The following is a 23,740-nucleotide window of genomic DNA, read 5'->3' as shown; positions in this document are numbered from 1 at the left end:
AAAATTTTCGCAAACAGGAGAAAAGACATGGAACACAACCTAGATAAATTACAGGAGGAATACAAAACATGGGGACTAAAGATTAATTTCTAAAAACAGAGTACATATGTACTGGCGAACAAGCTTAGTTCTCGAAGATGAAATTTGTTTTTTTTTTGTTTTTTTTTTTAATGTGATGAATTTAAAAATTTAGGTTCTGTTTTATGCAATATCAGCTCCTGTGACAGTGATATTGAGACGAAAGTATTGGTGGGTAAACGAGTGAAGAAGGCCGTAGATGGAATGATTTGAAGCAACAGCATTAATCAACAGACCACAAACAGGATATTCCAAATATTAGTGAAAATAAAGTTAATTATAGTGTAGAAATGTGGCAACATACTGTTAACATAAGGAAGAAGAAAAGGACAGTGGAATTTGATTATATGGAAAGATACCTGCAGGTCAGCCGTTAAGGGAAGAACAAATCATCAAAGGTATGGGAAAAATGGAAGTAACACAATCCATAACGAACAGAATAATTTTATCAGGCGAACATCCGCAACAGAGTATCATATTAATGGGACAAAAATACGCCTAAGTTACAAGTAATTTATCTTTTCTAAGCACTACGGGTGTCATAAGCTTAAAGCTCCATCATCAGGTGATACCAATTTTCCTCTATAGCGTGTTATTTATTCGTGTAGTCTCACAATTTTTTTCATGTTTTATTACTTCTTTTGTTTGCAGAATTTATCTAGTCACCCTTCTGTTGACTATGCACTGATTCTTTCCGCGACCAAGTAGCTTTGGCTCATATCGACCCACGGAAACTGGTAAGTAAATTTCTCTCACAACAGAAGAGATTCTCATCGCAAAAGCGCACCCAAGTCAACTTGAGGACATGTACTAGTTCCGGCAATGAGGAACTGCGTTATAAGCGACTGTTATACGAGTGACTTTGTTTAAACCGACCACTCGAAACCGAGTGACGTGACGCAAGCGGTTGGCACTCTGGTCTCGGATTCTGAGAGACGAAGGTCCAAATCCACGTCCAACCATCCACATTTAGGTTTTCTGTTCAAAAATAGCTCTGAGCACTATTGGACTTAACTTCTGAGGTCATCAGTCCCCTAGAACCTAGACCTACTTAAACCTAACTAACCTAAGGACATCACACACATACATGCCCGAGGCAGGATTCGAACCTGCGACCGTAGCGGTCGCGCGGTTGCAGACTGTAGCGCCTAGGACCGCCCGGCTACTCCGGCCGACAGGTTTTCTCTGATTTTCCAAAATCGATCCAGGCAAATGCCGCAATGGTTCCTTGCAAGACGGCAAGGCCGATTTCCTTCCCGAGCGTTTCGTAATCGGAGCTTGAGCTCTGTCTCTGATGATGTCGCTGTAGACGGGACATTAATCTCTCAATCTTCCTTCTTCGACCACTCGTGTCAAGCGAGTCTCAGTGCAAACCAATACTCAAGGGGCGCTCCTATTGTCTCAGATTCCACGCATAATCGGTCGAGACAAGGAAGTCACTCGTGTAAGAGCGGCTGGAAGCACAGAATCCCTCAGTGTGGGAGCCGAACGTCTCCCGCTGACGCGGTGCTCGCACGCTTCGGCGTGGGCGGCGGCGGCGGCGGCGGCGGCGGCCTTGCTGGGCCGACCCGGCCTTGCCCGCGCGGACAACGACCCACCGGCGTGGGCCGCCTCCGCATCTGCCTGTGGTAACACCACAGTCCGACACCACCTCATCCGCTGTGCATCTAGTCTTTCAAGAAGCAAGTACGTTGCTGGCCGCTAAAACTGCAACACCAGGAACGACAGGAGATTTTACTGATGGTGCGAATGCAGTGTAGTGGGAAGAATACGTGATTCAGTTTCTACGTTTCTTTTGCAGGTATACAGGTATGTAGACAGAGCTGTCACCTCTGGCAGCAGAAGTCGCTTCAACCCTACTAGACATCGAGTCGGGCTGAGCTTGGATGCCGGACGGGGGGCCGTCATTCTACGTCTACATCTACATCATACGCCTCCAGTCACCTAATAGTGTGTGGCAGAGAGTACTTATTTTACCACTAATTTCTCGAATTTTCTCCTCGTGGTCATTACGCGAGGCGTATGTTTGGGGGGGGAAGTAATATGTTATCCGACTCTTCTCGGAAAGTTCTGTCTAGAAATTTCAATATTAAATCTCTCCGCGACGCACAATAACTCTTGTAACGTGTGCCAATGGAGTTTGTTGAGCAACTCCGTAACGCCCTCGCAGCGGCTAAACGACCCCGTGACGAAACGCGCCGCTCTTCGTTGGAACTTCTCTCTGTCTTCTACCAGTCCTCTCTGGTAGGGATCCCAGACAGATGAACAATACTCAAGAATAGGTCGAACAAGCGCCTTATAAGCCACTTACTTTGTGGATGAGTAACATTTCCTTAAGATTTTTCCTACAAATCTGAGTATTTTTTCCTGCTATTTGTTTTATGAGGTCATCCCACTTAAGGTCGCTCTGGATGGTTACTTCTAGATATTTTACGCTACATACTGTTTCCAGCGGTTTGTCATCAAAATGTAGCTGTACAGTAGTGAATTTATTTTCCTATTTATGCGCAATATGTTACATTTCTGTACGTTCAGGGTCAACTGCCAGAGCCTGCACCACTCATCATTTCTCTGGAGGTCATTCTGCAAATCGATACTATCTTCTTGCGTTGCTACTTTCTTATAGACAACTGCATTCTACGCTGATTCAGTGCTGTGCCGCGAGTTCGTCAATCGCACTTGCCTGCGAGCTGGTGTGCCAGTCTCTCGGTAATCCACAACCAGTCATTTTCACTAGTGAAAGGTCCGGGAAACGTGCTGGCCGTGGCAATATTTAAACACCACCACTATCGAGGGAGGTGAAGGTAGCGCAGACAAAACGCAGTCTTCGGTTATCCTGGACCATCAGCGAGTGTCAGTGTGCGAACCTTCAACGAAACATCGTCGATATGGGCTTTCGGAACCGAAGGTCCACTCGTGTACCCTTGATGATAGCACGACTCAAAGCTTTACGCCTCGCACCGACATTGGATTGTTGATGACTGGAAACATGTTGCCTGGTCGGACGAGTCTCGGTTCAAATTCTATCGAGTACATGGACGTGTACGGGCATGGAAAAAATGGTTCAAATGGCTCTGAGCACTATGGGACTCAACTGCTGAGGTCATTAGTCCCCTAGAACTTAGAACTAGTTAAACCTAACTAACCTAAGCACATCACAAACATCCATGCCCGAGGCAGGATTCGAACCTGCGACCGTAGCGGTCTTGCGGTTCCAGACTGCAGCGCCTTTAACCGCACGGCCACTTGGGCCGGCAACGGGCATGGAGACAACCTCATGAATCCATGGAATCTGCATGTCAGCAGAGGACTGTTCAAGCTGGTGGAGGCTCTGTAATGGTGTGTGGCGTGGGCGTTTGGAGTGATATTGGCCCCCATATGTCTAGATACGAGTCTGACAGGTGACACGTACCTAAGCATACTGTCTGATCACCGGCATCCATTCATGTCCGTTGTGCATTCCGACAGACTTGAGCAATTGCAGCAGGACAATGAGACACCCCACACGACCAGAATTGCTACAGAGTGGCTCCAGGAACACTCTTCTGAGTTTAAACACTTCCGCTGGCCACCAAACTTCCCAGACATGAACACTATTGAGCATATCTGGGATGCCTTGCAATGTGCTGTTCAGAAGAGATCTCCACCCCCTCGTACTCTTACAGATTTATGGATAGCCCTGCAGGATTTATGGTGTCAGTTCGCTCCAGCACTACTTCAGACATTAGTTGAGTACATGCCACGTCGAATTGCGTCACTTCTGCATGCTCACGGGGGCCCTACACGATATTAGGCAGGTGAACCAGTTTCTTTCGCCCTTCAGTGTATCTCTTATGTGCGGGATATAGATGACGTTACTGTTATGTGTTCTGTGCGGTTGCACTGGCATGCTAATCATTTGCTTATCCAAGCTCATAGTATACTCCATCCCAGTTACACGTCGGTCACATGTCGTCTTAATGGAATTCCAATCTTAATGGGCAGCACTGTATCACAATGAAACCTACAGGAAAACTTCAGCAGTTGGAAATGTATATAAAACCTTGTTGCAAATTAATAAATGGTTCTCTTAAATGTACTATCACTCCACTCGAATAAAACACAGTAAATGGAATTTTAAACCTCAAAAGTGCTGAGCACAATATTAGAAATCCCGCATGACGATAAATTAACAAATGAAACAGAATATTGAAAAATATTTGATATTCAAACGTATCAGAACCGGAACTTGAAGTCAAATGTTACAGGTTATCTTAAGCGTCTAAACTCTGAACCCTTTATACATTTTTTTGCATTATCGATATAAACACTGCGTCTGTAATGAATAAAGTTTTTCAGAAATAACTGCAACCAGTCTCCTTTTGTGATGCTTCAGTTTTTAGTTATTACCACGACCGGCAACGAATCGCCCTAATACAAGTCTTTGAACATTAACTTCACTCACACTATGCGGGGGGGGGGGGGGGGGGGGTGGCAAAGTTTGTGTAGTGTGTAGGTTTAATCGAAGTGGAAAATATGGATTATGTTTTCCACTGTTACGTTTGCACCAGGAATAGACCCATTGATGGTAATAACAGTGACTAATGTCACAGCTCGATCTTATGATGTAAATAATCCTCGCTATATTCAGTGGTTCATTGTTTCGTTTTTTCTATCTTGGCACAGCCACAAAATTTCCACAGTGCTCCAAATATTCATTAAAGGTGTATACCAACTAATGATGAATGGCTAGGTGGTTCGAATCCGGCCATCGCAAATAAATAAATATTGAAGCATCACAGAAGATGACTGCAGTTATTTCTGGAAACCTTTCTGCACCTTTTGCTTTACGCATAATAGCAGACAACGGAGATGATGTTGTCAAAAATTGGAGTTACATCTAGGCTTCCGTACCTCAGTCGGAAGAAATCGAACCAGTTGTGAAATGAATATATTCTTTATAAGTGAAGAGTTGCCATAAGAACATAATGCCATAAAGCATTACAGTAATGATTGGAAATATGCTACAAGTGGTAAGTTTATTATTTTTATGCAAACAGATCAGGAAATAAGTGGCCAGCACGTCTTTTCTGTCTTGATTATGGAAACCGTCTGACATAAATGACGATCGGGAAAGAAATGGCCTACAAGTCGTTTACTTCCTGATGATGGAAGCTGTCTGACTTACACGACCTGCACGTTACATATTAGCACACGAGTTGCAAAGGGAACGTATGACTCAAAGATTCTACTACAATCGATGTTTTCGTCTGCTGGAGTAGCCTTATCTTTGGTTGGGTAGTGCAAGGCATGCCTGTGTTATGAACGTGGAGTCTAGCCAGCTAAGATAATGCTTGGCGCCGAGTTCGATTTCGGAAGAGCAGCGTGGACGGGCAGACAAGGCCCTCTTAAAGCTACGAACATCGTTTTGTCTGCCGCCGGTGATGGATCAGAAATGGGGCGAGTATGAAACTTAGCCGGTAGCATACTCTACAAATCAAGGCGCCTGTGTAGGTCAGTGCTATACCGCCTTCCTTCGTTCCCACTGTAGTTGCTCGAGTATAACGAGTCTGAGAACTGTGGCGCTGCGGTCGCTTCATATTTGTCGACTCGTTGTCTCTAGAGAAGCGTGCAGGCGTGTAAGGTTATCGTGACGTAACAGTACGAAAGTGAGTACGCGAGGTTGTTGTTGTAAAGTAGCACTGACAAGGCGAAATTATCGACTGACATTTAACGAAGCTGCATGCTGTGACACTTTGGATGGTGTACGATGAAAATTAATTGATATACCCAACTGTAAGTGTGTTCCATTAGAAGAAGACTGATGGCTGGAATAAGTTCGATGCTACAGTTCGCGCTTCAAATGCAAACCATTCAAATTTCATCCAACGCAAACAAAGTGCTAGTATTCTTGTTCATCACCCCCTCCGGCATCAGAAAACATAACTGCTCTGTCAGACGAAAACTAGGCACAGAGCAACGTCACTTTTATTTCCCGATGACCAAGAAGGGCAATTTTTCCGTGTTCTTTTGGGCATCGCAACTTCTGTTTATCGATTAACAGCTAGTGTGTAGCTTACCGTTCATTTCTGTAACTTTTTAGAACACAGTTGTAAATTTATTTTAATAATTGATTACCATTTAGAGAATTCCCTTCACCTCGTGCCATGTTTTCTTGTACTCTCACTTTTTACCCTAGATAGCTGATGCCAGTAGGAACCAAAATTACTATTTTTGTGTAAGTCGACAACGCACAATTTTTAAACTACGGAAACTTGGAGCCACGCGCTCCGATTGGCCGCGGGATTGCCCTGTTGCCGGATGCTCTGGACAACGCATGACCGCGAATGCTTTGCTTGCCGCAGATCGCGATGAAATCCAAAGTGGCCCGCTCGCTCGGTGTTAGCGCGCCAGCCTTCCCCTCTGGTGGCCTGGGGGCGCATCCGCTGGGGTCCCGACATATCCACTGTAGTTTCATGATAAGACGTGCCGGGAACAGCTGTTAGTTCGCGTACAGAAAGTCTTTTACAAATTATGTTGGCCCTGAAAAGGACCTTTTTTGTAACAAGGACATTGTTTACTTAAAGCAGGTGCTCGAAATGGCGATCCTCTGACGCGACACAAGCTTGATAACGTCAAATAGTGTTTTTCCGAACTCTTTCAAAGATTTCTGGTATTGTCCTGATGTGATTGGCGGCATGTTGAATGCGATCCATTGATTCCTCTTCGTTTGTAGGTGGTTCCCGTCCAGGTGAGTGAACTAGAACCTTTAAGAATCCCCACAGGAAAAAGTCCTCTGGCGAGAGGTCTGGTGATCGCGGGTTGCTTGTCCTACGAGCAAGTCTGCCAATTGCCGGCCGCGGTGGTCTAGCGGTTCTAGGCGCGCAGTCCGGAACCGCGCGACTGCTACGGTCGCAGGTTCGAATCCTGCTTCGGGCTTGGATGTGTGTGATGTCCTTAGGTTAGTTAGGTTTAAGTAGTTCTAAGTTATAGGGGACTGATGACCCCAGATGTTAAGTCCCAGAGTGCTCAGAACCATTTGAAGTCTGCCAATTACCCGGATGTCGAAGAGTTTATTTAAATATCCGCTCACAGCACGACTGTTATGTGCGTGCGCCCCATCATGCTGCAACCAAATGCATAGCTATATGTCCAGGAGAACATCTTCCAGGAGGCCGGGTAGGGTTTCTTGCAAAATGTTAAGGTAATTTGCCCCGGTAAGTCTTGGAGGTAGGCAGACCGGCCCACAATGCTGGTGTCCGTGGACGTATGTGATGTGACGATTTCCCCTTGTCCAGTAATAAAAGTTTCGAGGGTTGCAAAGGCCATTCCGATGGAAGGTGCACTCGTTGGAAAACAACAAAATGACAGGGAAGTCGAGATCTCTTGCAACATGTCGCAGAAACCACCGGCAAAACCCTAGCCTGTGCTGATAGTCCGCTACAGGATTTAGGTCTTGGACAGGGTGTAAACTAAATGGATGCTGGCCGTCATCCCTCAAAACCTCACAAACTAACCGATGTGGCCTCCATGTCGTGTCCAACCACTCGAGTACTTGTCGTAGGTGCTTCCTCGAAGCGCTCGAGAACAGTCTCTTCAAATGCAGCATCCAGTCGTGTTCGAGGTCTTCCAGCATCACCATGATATTCCACTAACGAGCCTGTTTCGCCAAGTCGCCGGTGAGTTGCTGTAAACGTTTGCGAGTGTGGGTGGCGTCTTGCTGGGTACCGTTCCTCATACAACCGTCGAGCTTCATGCGCATTACCGTCGGCTACTCCATAAACAAAAAACATATCTCGTTGTTCTTCAGACGAATACTGTGCCGTCATGCTTACTCTATGACTAAATCGCAGGTGACATGTGTGTGCTCCGAAGCGTAGCTTACGTGTGAATACCTCTGACGTGAGGTGGAGACAAACAGCAAGACCTGTTAGACAAACGTGCGTATCACATTGGGGCAGTGACGGGGTGAGGAACGTTTGTATGTGTGAATAGACAACCATAGCGCTGTCCGTCAACCGACGAACGGCTACAGGGCAATCCCTCGGCCAATCGGAGCGCGTGCCGCCAAGTTTCCGTAGTTTAAAAATGGTACGATGTCGACCTATACGACATTAGTAATTTTGGTTCCTACTGGCATCAGCTATCCAGGGTTGAAATTTCGTGACACAGTTTTTCTCCACCCTCTTGAAAAGTACTTACAAGCTAGACTGGCCAGGCTGAGAGCCAGAAACGAGAACCATATCCTGAACAAAAGCCCAGACATGGAAGACATTATCACAGTAAACCACAGAATAAACAGGAAACCTAAATTCAAATACTCAACATTCTCCCGCACAATCGCACAAAACACAGCAAAGATATACCCCGATCTCGCTCCCATCTTGGCACCACATACAACAAATACCACCATCTTCCCGCACCAGGACGAAAGGACACACGAATAAAACACAAATACTACAATATAGACAAGAACATGGCCCATTAAAAGAACCGACAACCACATACCAAATAAAATCCCGACTCCTTTCCACTCCCCCCTCCCTCGCTCTGCACTCTAATCAACAAAAACTGAAAAAAGACTGATTGTAAGCACAAAATGTAATGTACAACTACATGTAACAAACTAAAAGGAAAAATACCACTATATACGGATACCATCCTTCCAACCACCTATTTAGAGTCTAATATCCTCTTACTATTACTATTGTTACTATTATTGTTCTTCTTTTTATTTCAGCGTCCTGTGTTTTGCTTCTATCTAGTCCCCTTTGAAAAAATCAAAACTGTAAAATATATGTATTATAAAATTAACAAATTACTTGTATTGTAAACTACTTAGAAATACGAATTATAAATGTTAAAGAACAAACTGCTCTGTAAAATAAGTTAAAAATATCATTGTAAAATGTTAAAGAACCAAAGAAAACTTGCACTTTATAACAAGACAAATGTAATAAATGTATGAAAATGGAATTGTTAAACACTATGTCTAGAAACGGCAAATAGCAAGTCCTCAAACAGTCCGCTCTGCCCCCTCAGGAGAGAAAATGAAAAGCGCGCAAAGAAAATCCTATATACAGCGTGACTATAAAAACCGTTTAGGAACTGGGGATAGCAAACGCCACGAGTTGGCGCAACCGTCAACAGGCGGTGGCAGGGGGGGGGGGGGGGGGACATCTTCGGAGTCTGTTTAATTAGGTCGTACATTCTCTAGGACTGATTTGATGATCACACCTATCTCCTATTCCTGCGAGAGGCTCTGCCGGACATGCTGAATCATGTTCCCGTGCCTACTCGCCGCAGCATTCGGTTTCAGTACGACGGAGCTCCTACGCATTTCAGCAGATAAGTGAGAACACATCCGCAGCACACAAAACTGCCATGTAAACTGTACTTGAATCAAAAGTAATTGCCTTGGCTGCGTAAAAGCGGAGAAGTTAAGCGATCAACAAATTTTTATTACTCATAAAATACAATTTATATTCTTTAAGGTTATAAAATACCCAGCGAACTAACACTGAATATGTGCATTTCTGATTATTTGTAAAACAAACACCCAAACAAACAAAAAACAAAGAGAAGTCGTCGGCTCCCAGTTTCTTTCTTACACATTCATTTATGTTCATTTCCAGTCTGGAACTGCGCGACCACTACGGTCGCAGATTCTAATCCTGCCTAGGGCATGGATGTGTGTGATGTCTTTAGGTTAGTTAGGTTTAAGTAGTTCTAAATTCTAGGGGACTGATGACCTCAGATGTTAAGTCCCATAGTGCTCAGAGCCTTTTGAACCGTATATTCCTTTCCCTACCAATGTTACCAATACTACAGGTAGTCCTGTCATTTACTACGTCATTTATGTAGTGTATTAAAACTACCGAATTGTAATTTTGGTAGAGCGTAGCTCTCCCGGCAACGGCCTTGCCGCAGTGGACACACCGGTTCCCGTGAGATCACCGAAGTTAAGCGCTGTCGGGCGTGGTCGGCACTTGGATGGGTGACCATCCAGGCAGCCATGTGCTGTTGCCATTTTTCGGGGTGCTCTCAGTCTCGTGATGCCAATTGAGGAGCTACTCGACCGAATAGTAGCGGCTCCGGTCACAGAAAACCATCATAACGACCGGGAGAGCGGTGTGCTGACCCCACGCCTCTCCTATCCGCATCCTCCACCGAGGATGACACGGCGGTCGGATGGTCCCGGTAGGCCACTCGTGGCCTGAAGACGGAGTACCTCTCCCGACTATCATTCTTCCCACGCGCCAGTCTCAACAGAGAAGAGGGAAGGTGGCACTTGAAGAACCCTCCGGAAACACCATAATGTGACTTGCGAAGTATAGATGCCGATGCATACGAAGCGGAAAGGAATCATAATGAGCGGTAAAACGGTAAGTACTGTCTGCCAGTCCGCCAAGCACTTCCCTGTGTTAGCAGCGCATACAGGGTGAAAAGTATTTAAACCGACAAACTCTGGGAGGTTGTAGGGGACATCAAAACAAATATTTTTCCCTAATGTCATTTTTTCCTATGAGGAGTATTTCAACCGGTAGAGGAAGATTTATCTGGGGGAAAATTAATTAAACCAACAAACACTTTTCCAAAATTTTAATGACCAAGAGACAACACATTAACACAACCCAATTTAAACTATAGTAGATTTTCAAAAATGCCTCCATTGACACGTAAACAAAGGTTACACCGTCGAATCATGTTCTGTCTGACACGGGCAAAAACCTCAGGAGTATCCTCAATTGTTCCTGCTGCTGCTGCTATCCGAGCAACCAGATCCTCTTCTGATGCAACAGGAGTTACGTAAGCAATGTTGCGCATCTCTCCCCACACAAAAAAGTCCAGAGGGGACGTATCTGGGGATCGAGCAGGCCATGGTACAGGACCACCTCTGCGAATCCACGTTTCTGGGAACCGTCGATCCAGGAATCGACGCACACGATGACTGAAATATGCCAGCGCCCCGTCATGTTGAAACCACATGTGTTGTCTTGTAGAGAGCGAGACGTCTTCCAGCAATTCTGTCAATGCTCTGGCGAGAAATTTGTAATAGCGCCTGCCATTTAATGACCTAGATACGGCCCAATTAAACAGTCCCCAACAACACTGACCCACACATTAACGAAGAACCGCACTTGATGAGCGATAGTAACTGTGGCATGTGGGTTATCCTCACTCCAAACGTGCGAATTGTCCATGTTCAAGACTCCATCCCCCCCGAACGTTGCTTCATCGGTAAACAACTCAGAGGATGGAAATGTTGTGGACACGCTGTAAGTGAAATGGACGTAACAATTGCTCTCGATGGACTGTTCTTACATTCGTCTGATTCGTCCCCATGTTACGTGCAATTGCACGAGTGCCGATTGAAGGATCCCGCGCCACATTCTGCAAGACAGCTTCCTCAAATTGCAGCGTTCTTACCGTGCGACGGCGTCCCTGTCCAGGTAATCGCTAAATGACCCGGTCTCACGCAGAAGTTGGTACACAGCAGCAAAGGTCGTATGATGCGGGATACGGTGATTAGGATATTGTTGTTGATAAACCCGCTGTACAGCTCGTCCGTTGTGGTGTGCTACGTAGTACGCACCAACCATATCAGTGTACTCACTCCAGGTGTATCGATCCATTAGTAAACAGAGACAATGCACTACTACACTGGTGGACAGCAGTTGCCTACAACTGAAGAGCGTAATACGCCCTCTAACAACTGAAGATCTAACACGGCCTCTAACAACTGAAGAGCGTAATATGGCCTCCACTGGTTTAAATAATCCTCATAGGAAAAAATGACATTAGGAAAAAATATTTGTTTTGATGTCCCCTACAACCTCCCAGAGTTTGTCGGTTTAAATACTTTTCACCCTGTATATGTACTCGTAGATGCTGGTACAGGACGCACCCCCGCCCCCGGGCTGGCCTCCGGAAGATGCCGCGTGCCTGGGTGCCCCATAGCTCGGCGGGTCTCGATACCGGTTTTGGCGGCGCCGTCCGTCAGACTGGGAACGTAACGGTGCCACGCCGCGCCGCCAGGTAAACACCTGCTGCGGACCCCTGCGCCACGACACTGCAAGGCACTCCCGTCCAGAGGTCCCTCGTCCACTACTCGCCCGCCACCTGCTAACTCGATCAAATCACTGCAGGATATGTTTCCACCAGAGCAAGTCACTAATCGTTGCAGTTTAGTTTCCTCGCAACGTCAGTAACTGACGTACGTCTCATACGGTTCTGAAAGTGGATCACTCGTGTACAGGGTGTCCCATTTATCTTGACCACCATAACTAACTGTTTGTCCAGATGCAAATTACAAAATATTTCAAGCAAATGTTCTTTAGCCGTCAGGGGGACATCAATCAGCATGATTGCCTTCGTTGAAGCTTTGTTTTTTACAAAGATATGAACAGCGGTATGACTTTTTCAAATGGCACCCTGTATTTTTTTATTCGGTAATTCATTTCTTCTCCTAAAGACCTATTCATAAATGAATCACAGTGTACCATTCACTGAAACACAACGTTATTAATTACATAACACAACACTGACTTTGAGCCCGGGATCACAAACACGTCCACTTGCTGGAGTTGTCAGAAAACAAATGAAAACCAAGTAAAAACACAACACAAAACTGACTTTGACACTCCTGTACCACTGTCCAGGAGTAGAACATTCAAAGGTGCTCAAAGTGGTGACCCTGGACACGCACTCGTTGAATGAAAGAATTATTTACTACTTCCAGTGTTGCCTGCTGAAGAGAGTTAAAGGCAAGCACGATACATTCCTGCATGTCCTCTGGAATTGTTGGAATATCGCGATAGACAACGTCTTTAAAGCATCCCCAAAGAAAAAAGTCCAGTGGATTTAAATCAGGAGACCTAGCAGGCCAAGTAGCTGTTTCTCCTCGATCAATCCATCTGGCAGGATACCTTCGATTCAGAACACGATGTGCATACAAGGCATTATGTGCTGGACATCCATCGTGTCGATACCACATTAACCATTCTGGTTCTTAGCGGCACTTCATCCAGAAGAGGAAGAAGAATTCGTCTGAGGAAGTTGGCATACGCTGTACCGTTTAGGCTACCATTCATGAAAAAAGGGTCAATAATTGTAGTACCAACTTTCCCAGAGCAAACGTTAACTCTCCGTTGTCGCTGATGTTCCACCTGTCTAAGCCATCTTGGGCTGTCGCTGGACCAATAATACATGTTCTTTTATTTACCTGTCCTTTGTTTGAGAAGGAACATTCATCGGTAAATAGGACATTAGAGAAGAAGTTCGGTTTGGCGAGGATTTGATACTGTGCCCACTGACAGATCTGTACACGATTCTGGAAATCATTCCCATGTAATTCTTGATATAGGTGTACATGGTAAGGATGGAACTGGTGACGTGTAAGAATACGATGTACACTGGTTTTAGGAATGCCCATCTCGTGTTCAAGTTGTCGTGTACTCACATGTGGATTCATAGCAACGGAAGCGAGAACAGTAACTTCGGCAGCTTTGTCTGTGCGGGCGCTACGACGATTGCGTTGTCGTGGGTGTAAACTTCCCGTTTCCTAAAGCGTCGCAACAAGACGAGGAAACATCCGTCAGGAAGGTGGCTTCTTGTCAGGATATCGCTCTCTGTACAGTTCCGCTGCCTGCGTAGCATTTCGCCTACCTTCAACAACAAAAACAACAACAACAGCCGGCCGCGGTGGTCTCGCGGTTCTAGGCGCGCAGTCCGGAGCCGTGCGACTGCTACGGTCGCAGGTTCGAATCCTGCCTCGGGCATGGATGTGTGTGATGTCCTTAGGTTAGTTAGGTTTAAGTAGTTCTAAGTTCTAGGGGACTGATAACCACAGCAGTTGAGTCCCATAGTGCTCAGAGCCATTTTTGAACAACAACAACAATAAGAGAAACGTTATGTCGATGCAGGTTGTAGGGAGGACAGCCTTAGTGTATGCCCAGTGTGCGATTTGGAGGGGGGGGTGGGGGGGGGATTTCCCCCCCTCTGCATTAGACCATCCCCTCCTCTGGTTTTAGTTTATGCATCCCAACCTGGGATGTTTATTTCCCACGCACTGGAGTAAAACTTTACATATAGTTTAAATTTGTGGAGCCGAACACTGAAGATTTTTGATAAGTCTTACTATTAATATGTTTCAGTTTTCTATCATCAGAATAAGTACAGCTTTTCACAAATGTGCCTCTACTTTTTGAATTCCCCTCGTATACCTGTATGTAGATGATTTTGTAAATAAGCTATACCTATAATGGACTTTTAAAGATGTAACAAAGGATGGCTTTTCTGATAGTGCATACGCGTGAATAGTGAGTTTCGGCATTAACATCTATTTATAAATAGCTATTTAACCATGCGTAACGTCACGGTCCAAGCTAGTAACATATATAATTCTACTAACCCCCTAAGACATCCCCCCCCCCCCCCCCCACTGGTAAAAGCACAAATCGTATCCTGTGTATGCCTACTCTACACAACAGTATTTAAAAAGACTTAACTACTTTACTAAATGTACCCGTACATAAGAAAACAGTATTGCAATTACTGTTCTGCTAACTTACATTCCACATAGATGAGTAGCATTTCTACCTTCTCTTCATTCTACTCACACAACTCTTCGACTGACGATGGTTGTCGGAATGACGGGTGTACATTCTACTTATGTTTTCATTTGTCCCCTGTCAACGTCAACACGTGGGTGTATTCAATTATCCCGAGTACCTGCACTAAGCACTGGGAGCGTCAACGTCAGTGTTGTGTTATGTAATTAATAACCTTGTGTTTCAGTGAATAGAACACTGTGATACATTTTTGAATAGGTCTTTAGGAAAGGAAATGAATTACCGAATAAAAATACAGGGTGTCATTTAAAAAGTCATACCGCTGTTCATATCTTTGTAAAAAAAAAAAAAAAAAAGCTACAACGAAGGCAGTCATGCTGATTGATGTCCGCCTGACGGCTAAAGAACATTTGCTTGATACATTTTGTAATTGGCATCTAGACAAACAGTTTTTTTAGGATTGTCAAGTTAAACGGGACACGCTGTATACAGGATGTATCATAATAAACAGCGAAAACTGGCACAAGTGGAAGGAAAACGGTTCCAGTAAACATATGTCCGGAAATGAGCAATTTGGGAAATATTTGCGAATGTGATGTTACGAACCTTGGTGACTTCGGTATGAAATACATTACCCGATCAAAAGTTTACGGACACCTCTTACTGGACATCGATATGGAGTACCTCCACCTTTCACGTTTGCAACGGAATGAACTCTGCCAGGAACACTTTCAGTGTGTCTGAATGTCTGTAGAATGGCAGTCAAGTCTTCCTCAAGAGCCGAAACTAGAGAAGGTGGTATTGCCGGATACTAGGATCTGAAGCAAAGTCGACGTCCTACCTCATCCCAAAGATGTTCCATGGTGTTCAGGTCGGGACTGTCGGCAGAGTAATCCGGTTCAAGAATGTTAGACTACTGTCCACGAATCGTTGCCTCACAGATGCTGCTTTATGACAGAGTGCACAACCATGCTGATACAAACAATTATCACCTCCGTACTCTACTGTATGCAGTACACAATCCTGTAAAATGTGTTCATAGCCTGTGGCGGCTGTCGTGTAAGAGCACAAGAGCACGTGAACACCCTAACTTTCGATGCCTTGCGGATTTATTGGTTATTTTTCTTTGAATGCTGTCAAACATAATGTAGATGCGGTAATCTGTAATTCACGACACTAAATCTACCGCACTGTGCTACATTGCTCCTCTAGACTCGGTGAAACTTACAAGAGAACCTCCCCATCGTACCCCCCTCAGATTTAGTTATAAGTTGGCACAGTGGATAGGCCTTGAAAAACTCAACACAGATCAATCGAGAAAACAGGAAGAAGTTGTGTGGAACTATGAAAAAAATAAGCAAAATATGCAAACTGAGTAGTCCATGCGCAAGATAGGCAACATAAAGGATACTGTGAGCTTAGGAGCGCTGTAGTCTCGTGGTTAGCGTGAGCAGCTGTGGAACGAGAAGTCCTTGATTCAAGTCTTCCCTGGAATAAAAAGTTTAATTTTTTATCTTCGCAAAGTGATGAAAACATAAGAGTTTGTCACATAAACTGCAACAAATGAATGCAACAGTTTCACAGTCGAACAGTTTTCCCTGTGCTCTGTCAAAACATATGTTTTTAACGTTTTCAAATTTTTCCGTGTGTAGACCATCAAATCCTGCATGTGTCCAAGCAAATCTGAACATCTCCTGGAATTTTGGAGAGGGAAGTTGATTATGCGTGAGTGCCTGAACTTTGTTAATTTTCTGAAAATAAAAAATTAAAAATTTCGCTCAAGGGAAGAGTTGAACCAAGGACTTTATGGACCGCAACTGCTCACGCAAACCACGAGACCACAGCGCTCCTAAACTCACGATATTCTTGATGTTGCCTGTCTTGCGCATGGACTACTCAGTTTGTATATTTTGCTTTTTTTTTTCATAGTTCCACACAACTTCTTCCTGTTTTCTCGATTGATCTTTGTTCAGTTTTTCAAGGTCTATCCACTGTGCCAACTTATAACTAAATCTGAGGGGGGTGCGATGGGGAGGTTCCCTTGTTAGCATCGGGTTGCGAGCACACCTTCAGTTGCGCACGTTTTAAGGAGTTTTTCGCGCATGCGTAAGTGGCGTGTCGTAATTGCTGCGCGGACCAAATACACACCGATTTGGTAAACAACGTGTACAGTTCACGGCGTACACACTTAGCCTTTGCCACTAAACTTCAAGTATACATCATTGTCACTAGGTGGTAGCATACTGCAGCAGACTTTTATCCCCATTCGCTTGGCATAAATCCTGCTAGACGCTAGCACATTCCAAAGATATGCCAATTCATTCACTGTATAGGAAAATTAGATTATACTGATTGAAAAACCTATTTTGTCGGATTCTGAGAGAGATACAGTGTATTCAGTTTTGGTATTACCATACAGTCATCCATTTGAGGCGCTGAGAACCATAAAGCACATCGTCGTCTACTGTGAAACTATAGCATTTATTCATGCTTCTCACATCTGTTGACCTTATGGTGGGTAAAGTTTATCTATTGTTGGCCCATATTGTATGCACCGGCTGACTATAATTAAACTTTCCCTATTCAACACGCTATAAGAAGGAAACTAATTACCGCACGAGTGCCAAACTTGGTATCATTGAAGTCTAAAGTATAGGGTACATGATTTCCATGCGTCACAGCGCCACCGTCCACTTCCAATTATGGCCACCAGTTGCCTTGATCAGTCATCGTGATTCATAGTCCACACACCTGACCAATTACAGTGCATTTGCTGACGTGTCAGCATGAGCTTGGACAAAAGGAGCAGAGCATTATTGGTGGAGCTCTATTATTTTTTTAAAAAAACAGTAATGCTGCAGCTGCACTTCGAGAATATCACCGGCTGAAAGGATTACGAAAGGGTCCTCTTTCTCCACCTGGTGTGCGGAGCATGATGAAGAAACCCGGAGGACTCCGCGTCGCTCCGGGAAGAGGCCGACGACTGTTTGCACCACAGGTGGTTGATGAAATCGCTGTTGTTATGGCAGACAACGCTGCGCGCAATTCCCGATCGTCAGGCAGTGCGTGTGCCGTGGCACGACAACTGATCATCACGTGGTCCACTGTACGGAAGGTGTTTCGAACCATTCTCAAATCGTATCTGTACAAGACCCATCTCGTACAGCACCTTGCACCACAGGACGCACAACGACATGTTGACTTCGCTGTCCACTTTCTCACATGGATTGAAGTTGACGAGGGCTGTCCCTGGACTATCCTAGGGATAGACGAAGCTCATTTTTCTCTGACGGGAGAAGTGAACACACAGAATTGCTGAGTGTGGGGATCTTCTCCTCCAGTCACTGTGCACGAAGTTCCTCCGCAAGGTGATCATGTTACCGTATAGTGTGGCTTCACCGTTACATCATTGACCCATTATTTTTTTAACAGGTCGGCGTTCAGGGAGCAAAGACGTGCAGTGTGACTCGCCAGCATGTTATACCCACCCTATAGGAGAGGGACGCACTGAACTCAACAGTTTTCACGTAAGACGGGGCCCCCCGCACAGCGCTAGTGAAGTTCATCTACTTCTCCGAAACACATTTGGAGGCGATCGAATTATCAGCCAATAGTTTCCAAATGCCTCGCCGGCACGATCACCTGATCTCTTTCCCTGTGATTCCTGCTTTGGGGCTATTTCTGCTTGTGTGGCTGTCTGAAGGACAGGGTTTACCAGGGAAACATTCACACATGTGCCGATCTGAAGTGCAGCATATCAAGAGAGATTGCCAGCATACCTTCGGACATGCTTCGTTCTGCTGTATGGAAAGGAATTTCTTCGGTTTCAGACTCTCCTGGACACTGGCGGCTGCCATATTGTGCCCCTTTTGTAGCAGTAATGGTACCGGTGTGTAACAGAATGCTAGACTGTCGCAGCAAATTAAAATTGTTTCAATTCAACTGATTATGCATTATTTCTCTTCCCCATGTCCTTGACTTTAATACTACCAAGTTTGGTACCCATACGGTAATTAGTTTCCGTGTTGTATTGTGTTAAATAGGAAAAGTTTAGTTATAACTTTTGTGTCGTTGTTGCCCCTGTAGAGTCTTGTAGCAGGGGAAGCAAGGGAGAGGATGTTATTTGGTGGTCGGTATCCTCTTTCTAAAACACAACTGCACACATGTATTAACAGGGTTCTTTATTAACAAGAACAATAAAGCTACTTATCTTTAAGCTAGTGCATGTGTTGTGGTACAAGATCTTCCGTAGTAGTCCACGTTAGCCTCACTGCAGGTGAGGTACAAATCGCGCTATAAACACTACACTCTCGTAGCCATGACATGAACTGACAGACACCAACTAGAATAGTAACTGCGCTGACTGCGACTGGACTAACTGAATGTCGGTCTCTGTGACTAACTGGAACCTCCGGTCCGCCACGGCGATCTAAATACTGGTGGTTGAGAGGGCGTTGGCGGCCCGTTGCTTGCGAATCTGTCTTTGGCCTCTCTCTTGATAGGCGCGCTTGATTCAGCGTCTGTTGTCGAGCTTCTTGCAACTTCTTTGCCGACCGGTGTTCTGGCGACAGCTTATGCCAGCACAATAATCACCCAGTATATATGAACACTCAGGAAAACCTGTCTCACTGGTTATTCTGACATTTCATTTCCAAAAACGGCAGTTTGTTTTCAGAGTTGGTTGTTTACTGTGCAGGAATTGGCTTTTGTGTGCAGTGTCAACCAGAACTATGTTGAATCTGTTTTAAGCGCTTGCACAAAAGAAAATTATTGGTAAAAGTTAGTCACAAATGAATTAGGGCCGCCAAAACCGGATTCGTTGTCTGAGAAAGTGATTAAATCATATAAGCATGACTACAAACGAGTGGTTAACAAAGAAGTGTATATAATAAGCGTAAGATGTTATGTGAATGGAAATTAAGAACGTCTGATTTAAAGCCTGGAAGTTAATTCTTTAAGTAATACATGTATAAGGAATATTGTGCAATTGTCTGGCAAAATAAAAACACCACGAAAACTCCCTCTTACACAAACATGCGAAACAGAGAATAGTGAAAGTTTAAACATTATTTCGTTCTTGCGATAAACTGTACTTAATTGTGTACAAAATAACAAAATTCCACAAAAACTATTCTTCCTTTTTTCAGACAAGTTATGCATATTACTATTACTATTATTATTATGATTGTTATAGACAGCAGGTGAACTTGTATAAATATGCTGATAAGTGTAACTGTTACACAGCAGTTGCTATTAATTTCACACTCTCACATTTATCTGAATTTAAAATTTTGTGAACACCCAGAATGTATACTTACGAGCCGCCACTTTTCATAGCCTTCCTCGTTTAACATTTTCTTAAGTACAATAAGGGGACCACACCTTAATCACGAGAAACTGCTCTGCACCGTGACACCACCCCCTCCGCACTTCACCTTTGGCACTACACTTTATGGCAGATAACGCCCTCCGGGCATTCGACAAACCCAGACCCTTCCACGGCAGTGCCATCTCTCCCAGCCACTCGTTTCCAGACATCCACTGTCCACTCGTGTCGCTCAGTACACCACCTCAGGCATCGCTTAGCGTTGACTACAAAATGTGTGGCTTATGAGAAGCCGTTGAATCATCGTACCTCACTCTTTTAAACTACCTACGCACAGTAATTGTATAGCTACACCGCTGGTAGCACTTTGGAACTCATGAGTCATTCCTTCCGCTGAACTTATGCGATTTTTTACAATAAACTTCCACTGTTCGAGTCATTCCCTGTCCATCAGTATGTGTCTGCTGAGTTAGCTATGGTTGTTCCTTCGAGTTTCCACTTCACAGCCATACCACCAACAGTCAAAATGGATAGCTTTAGACGGGATGAAATATCCCTGATGGATTTGTTACTTAGCCTTGCTGACCGACCAGTTCTACCATTGCTGCTTGTCTGGTGACAACACAACACTGCGCGCTTGTTTTTATATTGGCGGGCCCAACTCTCTTGTCATCTAGTGGTCAATTCCGCATTACATAGATGTGCACGAATACTTTTGATCAGGTAACGTATGTCCTAGTTAGTTCAAATTTATTTGAAATGCAAACTTTTTGACTATATCCCCACCTAACTGGGGTCATATTTCGCACTGTCGATAGCTTTAGTTTATTTTATTAATTACTTTTTTTGTTTTTGGTGGCCTGATCAACTCAGCCAGCTTCCGATACATGACAGGCTAGATAGTGAATGGCACTTATTTGAGCAAATAAAATATGTGCTCTCTCTCCCTCCCTCCCCCACTCTCCCTCTCTCTCGCACACACACACACACACACACACACACACGCACACACACACACACACACTCACACACACACACACCTATGACTAGATTAGATTTTAGATTAGATTTGCTTTCTTTCCAATTGATCCGTACTGAGGAGGTCCACCAGGATGCAGAACATGTCAGAAAAACAATAATACATGACAAATATTTACAACTCAAACAAATAAGTTAATGTTCCTTCCACAGGTCCCAAGTGGAACGATCGTCATTTTTTCTTAATGAGCACTATATGAAAGAATCATTTTACAAACACTCATTTACTAATATTGCATTAAAAATGTTTTATTCTTATTTGTAAGGCAATAAACATATGATAGAACTACTACAATGCATTCCAAGCATATGATAGAGTACTTACATTGGTTGTAAACACTACCAACAGTAACGCTACTTAAAATACTGTCGAACTAGAGCTTCTCCCGCCATATAGAATGTTAAAATAACTTACGGGAATGCAGCTGGGTAACGTCCTCGACAGCAGGTGCTATTTTGACAGGTCAACATTCGGTCATTTTCAAGGCGCATACGAAACGACAAATCGCCGTGCATGGTAACTTAAACCATTGACGGCGGGGCTACGTCACGTGGGAAACAGAATGCAGAAAGACAACACAAATCACAAACAACCAGCGTCACCACAGAATCCAAGATAACCGACATTGGATGTTATCGATTGTCAAATAATAATTAACAACGGAAGAGCAAGCAGCGCTAACTTTGTTTCATTGTTGTTTAACCTCGGAGAGAGCAGACTTCCAAACATAATTTAGGCAAAAACTTCCTTCTCTATTTACAACTTCACTTGCCATTGTAATTTTAACAGCTTCCTTAATTACAAAATCCCAGTAACTGGACGCGCACGCTAGAATGTTTCTGTTGTTACATTCCGTCGGATGGCCGCTGCCATGGCAATGTTCTGCAGTTACTGGTTTGCCCGATTGTTATTAGCGTGTACAACGGTTGTGCTCTATACACTGACCTCGCGACCCACCAGTGCACGTATGCCACAATTGCGAGTCAAAAAATGCAAGGACAAGGAGAGTTTTTGGACGAGCACCCAAAATGATCGCAAGCAAGTGTCACTGGAAACTCCGGAGGACAGCAAAGAATGATTCTGGTATACCCACGTTACTTACGTGATTCCTGTCCAGAAAATGCCGTTATCCGTGAGCGCCGCAAAAAAAAGCACTGCTTTATTCGTGTCTCACTTCCGTGATGAAGTGAGAAGGCCGGCCGGGGTGACCGAGCGATTCTAGGCGCTACAGTTTGGAACCGCGTGACCGCTACGGTCGCAGGTTCAAATCCTGCCTCGGGCATGGATGTGTGTGATGTGCTTAGGTCAGTTAGGTTTAAGTAGTTCTAATTTCTGGGGACTGATGACCTCAGAAGTTAAGTCCCATAGTGCTCAGAGCCATTTGAACCATATTTGAAGTGAGAAGCGTTGCCGGCCGCGGTGGTCTCGCGGTTCTAGGCGCGCAGTCCGGAACCGTGCGACTGCTACGGTCGCAGGTTCGAATCCTGCCTCGGGCATGGATGTGTGTGATGTCCTTAGGTTAGTTAGGTTTAAGTAGTTCTAAGTTCTAGGGGACTGATGACCACAGCAGTTGAGTCCCATAGTGCTCAGAGCCATTTTTTTTTAGAAGCGTTAGTTCAGACGTCTCTCAGGAAACTACCGAGAGAGAGGCGGGAGAGACTTAGTTTCACCCTCTGGCACACTTTACTTGTCAAAATACGCACATGTACTGGAGTGTAGATGGCAATGTATTAGCTGTATTTGTTCGATTAAAAAAAATGAAATGAGTCACGCACTGATTTGGCCATAATTTATTTCTCCTTGGATGACATGTCATTTTGGAATCACGAGAGCACTTTTTTTTTTTTTTTTATACGGAGATTTTGCGAAAACAAATCACGAACGAGAAAGTCACTGAAAGCAAACCTGAACAACACTATGAGAGCAGTGACATTGCTCGTACTAACACTGATCTACAGTATTCTGAACGTGATGAAAGGCTACCGTGTGCAGATGGTGATCAGTTACAACGCATGTTGTAGGCTAATACAGTATGTTAGTCTTCGGTTTTCATATTGCAGCTCCAACTGCTTCAGACTTGTTAAAGGAATACGAGGCTCGGTTCGAAAAAGAGATATCTTGATAAGCTGTATGTTCTCGCTAGCCTGTGAGTATACGTCCTCATTCATCTGGAGCGTCTGAAAGACTAAAGCAAGAAAAACATCCTGGTCGTAATATGACCAGCTGAACAGAAATGTTGTATCTCCGTGAACTGCAGGACAGAGGAAATTGCTTTCGTGGTACAGTGACGCAACAGGGCAAGACTTACGCTTTACCAGTCTGACTTTCTCTGTGACGCGCGGGCCTGTTCACGACCCGGATGTGAAGGTGGAGCAGCTGCTTCTTGGAGATCTTAGTTTCCGGTGACGCATGTTACATCAATACGTAAGGTAAGTGCGTGGCTTTTCAGGGAAGTTTGCCGCGTCATTAGTAACATTATCACTTCTCTAAAAATGCGACAGTTATGCTCCCAGAAAGATTCGAGATGAAATCTGTATGCGTTATCACAACAGCGCTAGCAATTTGCGCAGCATTTTAGAACATTTCAGTTCAGACCAATATTCGTTTCTTTATGGTGGAAAAGGATGTTTGCCTTCCCTTCCTTGATTTGTTGGTCAGAAGGAAGGAAACTGCTATGTGTAGAATTCCGTCTCACACTGATTTGCATCTCAAGGCTAACAGTTTTCTTGCCCTGTTGCGTCATGA

The 23,740-nt window shown here is 44.5% G+C and overlaps 1 protein-coding gene and 1 pseudogene across 1 annotated transcript in view; one reads left to right on the top strand and one right to left on the bottom strand.

Moving 5' to 3' along the window:
- The window catches only part of LOC126236189 (protein masquerade), a 231,556-nt gene that overhangs the window by 93,982 nt on the left and 113,834 nt on the right, over positions 1-23,740 (bottom strand). The window lies entirely within an intron of this gene.
- LOC126209517 (5S ribosomal RNA) lies at positions 9,969-10,086 on the top strand (annotated as a pseudogene).

This window comes from Schistocerca nitens, chromosome 1 (genome assembly GCF_023898315.1).
Source record: "Schistocerca nitens isolate TAMUIC-IGC-003100 chromosome 1, iqSchNite1.1, whole genome shotgun sequence".
NCBI classification, from domain to species: Eukaryota; Metazoa; Arthropoda; class Insecta; order Orthoptera; family Acrididae; genus Schistocerca; species Schistocerca nitens.
This window is presented reverse-complemented; position numbering and strand designations above follow the sequence as displayed.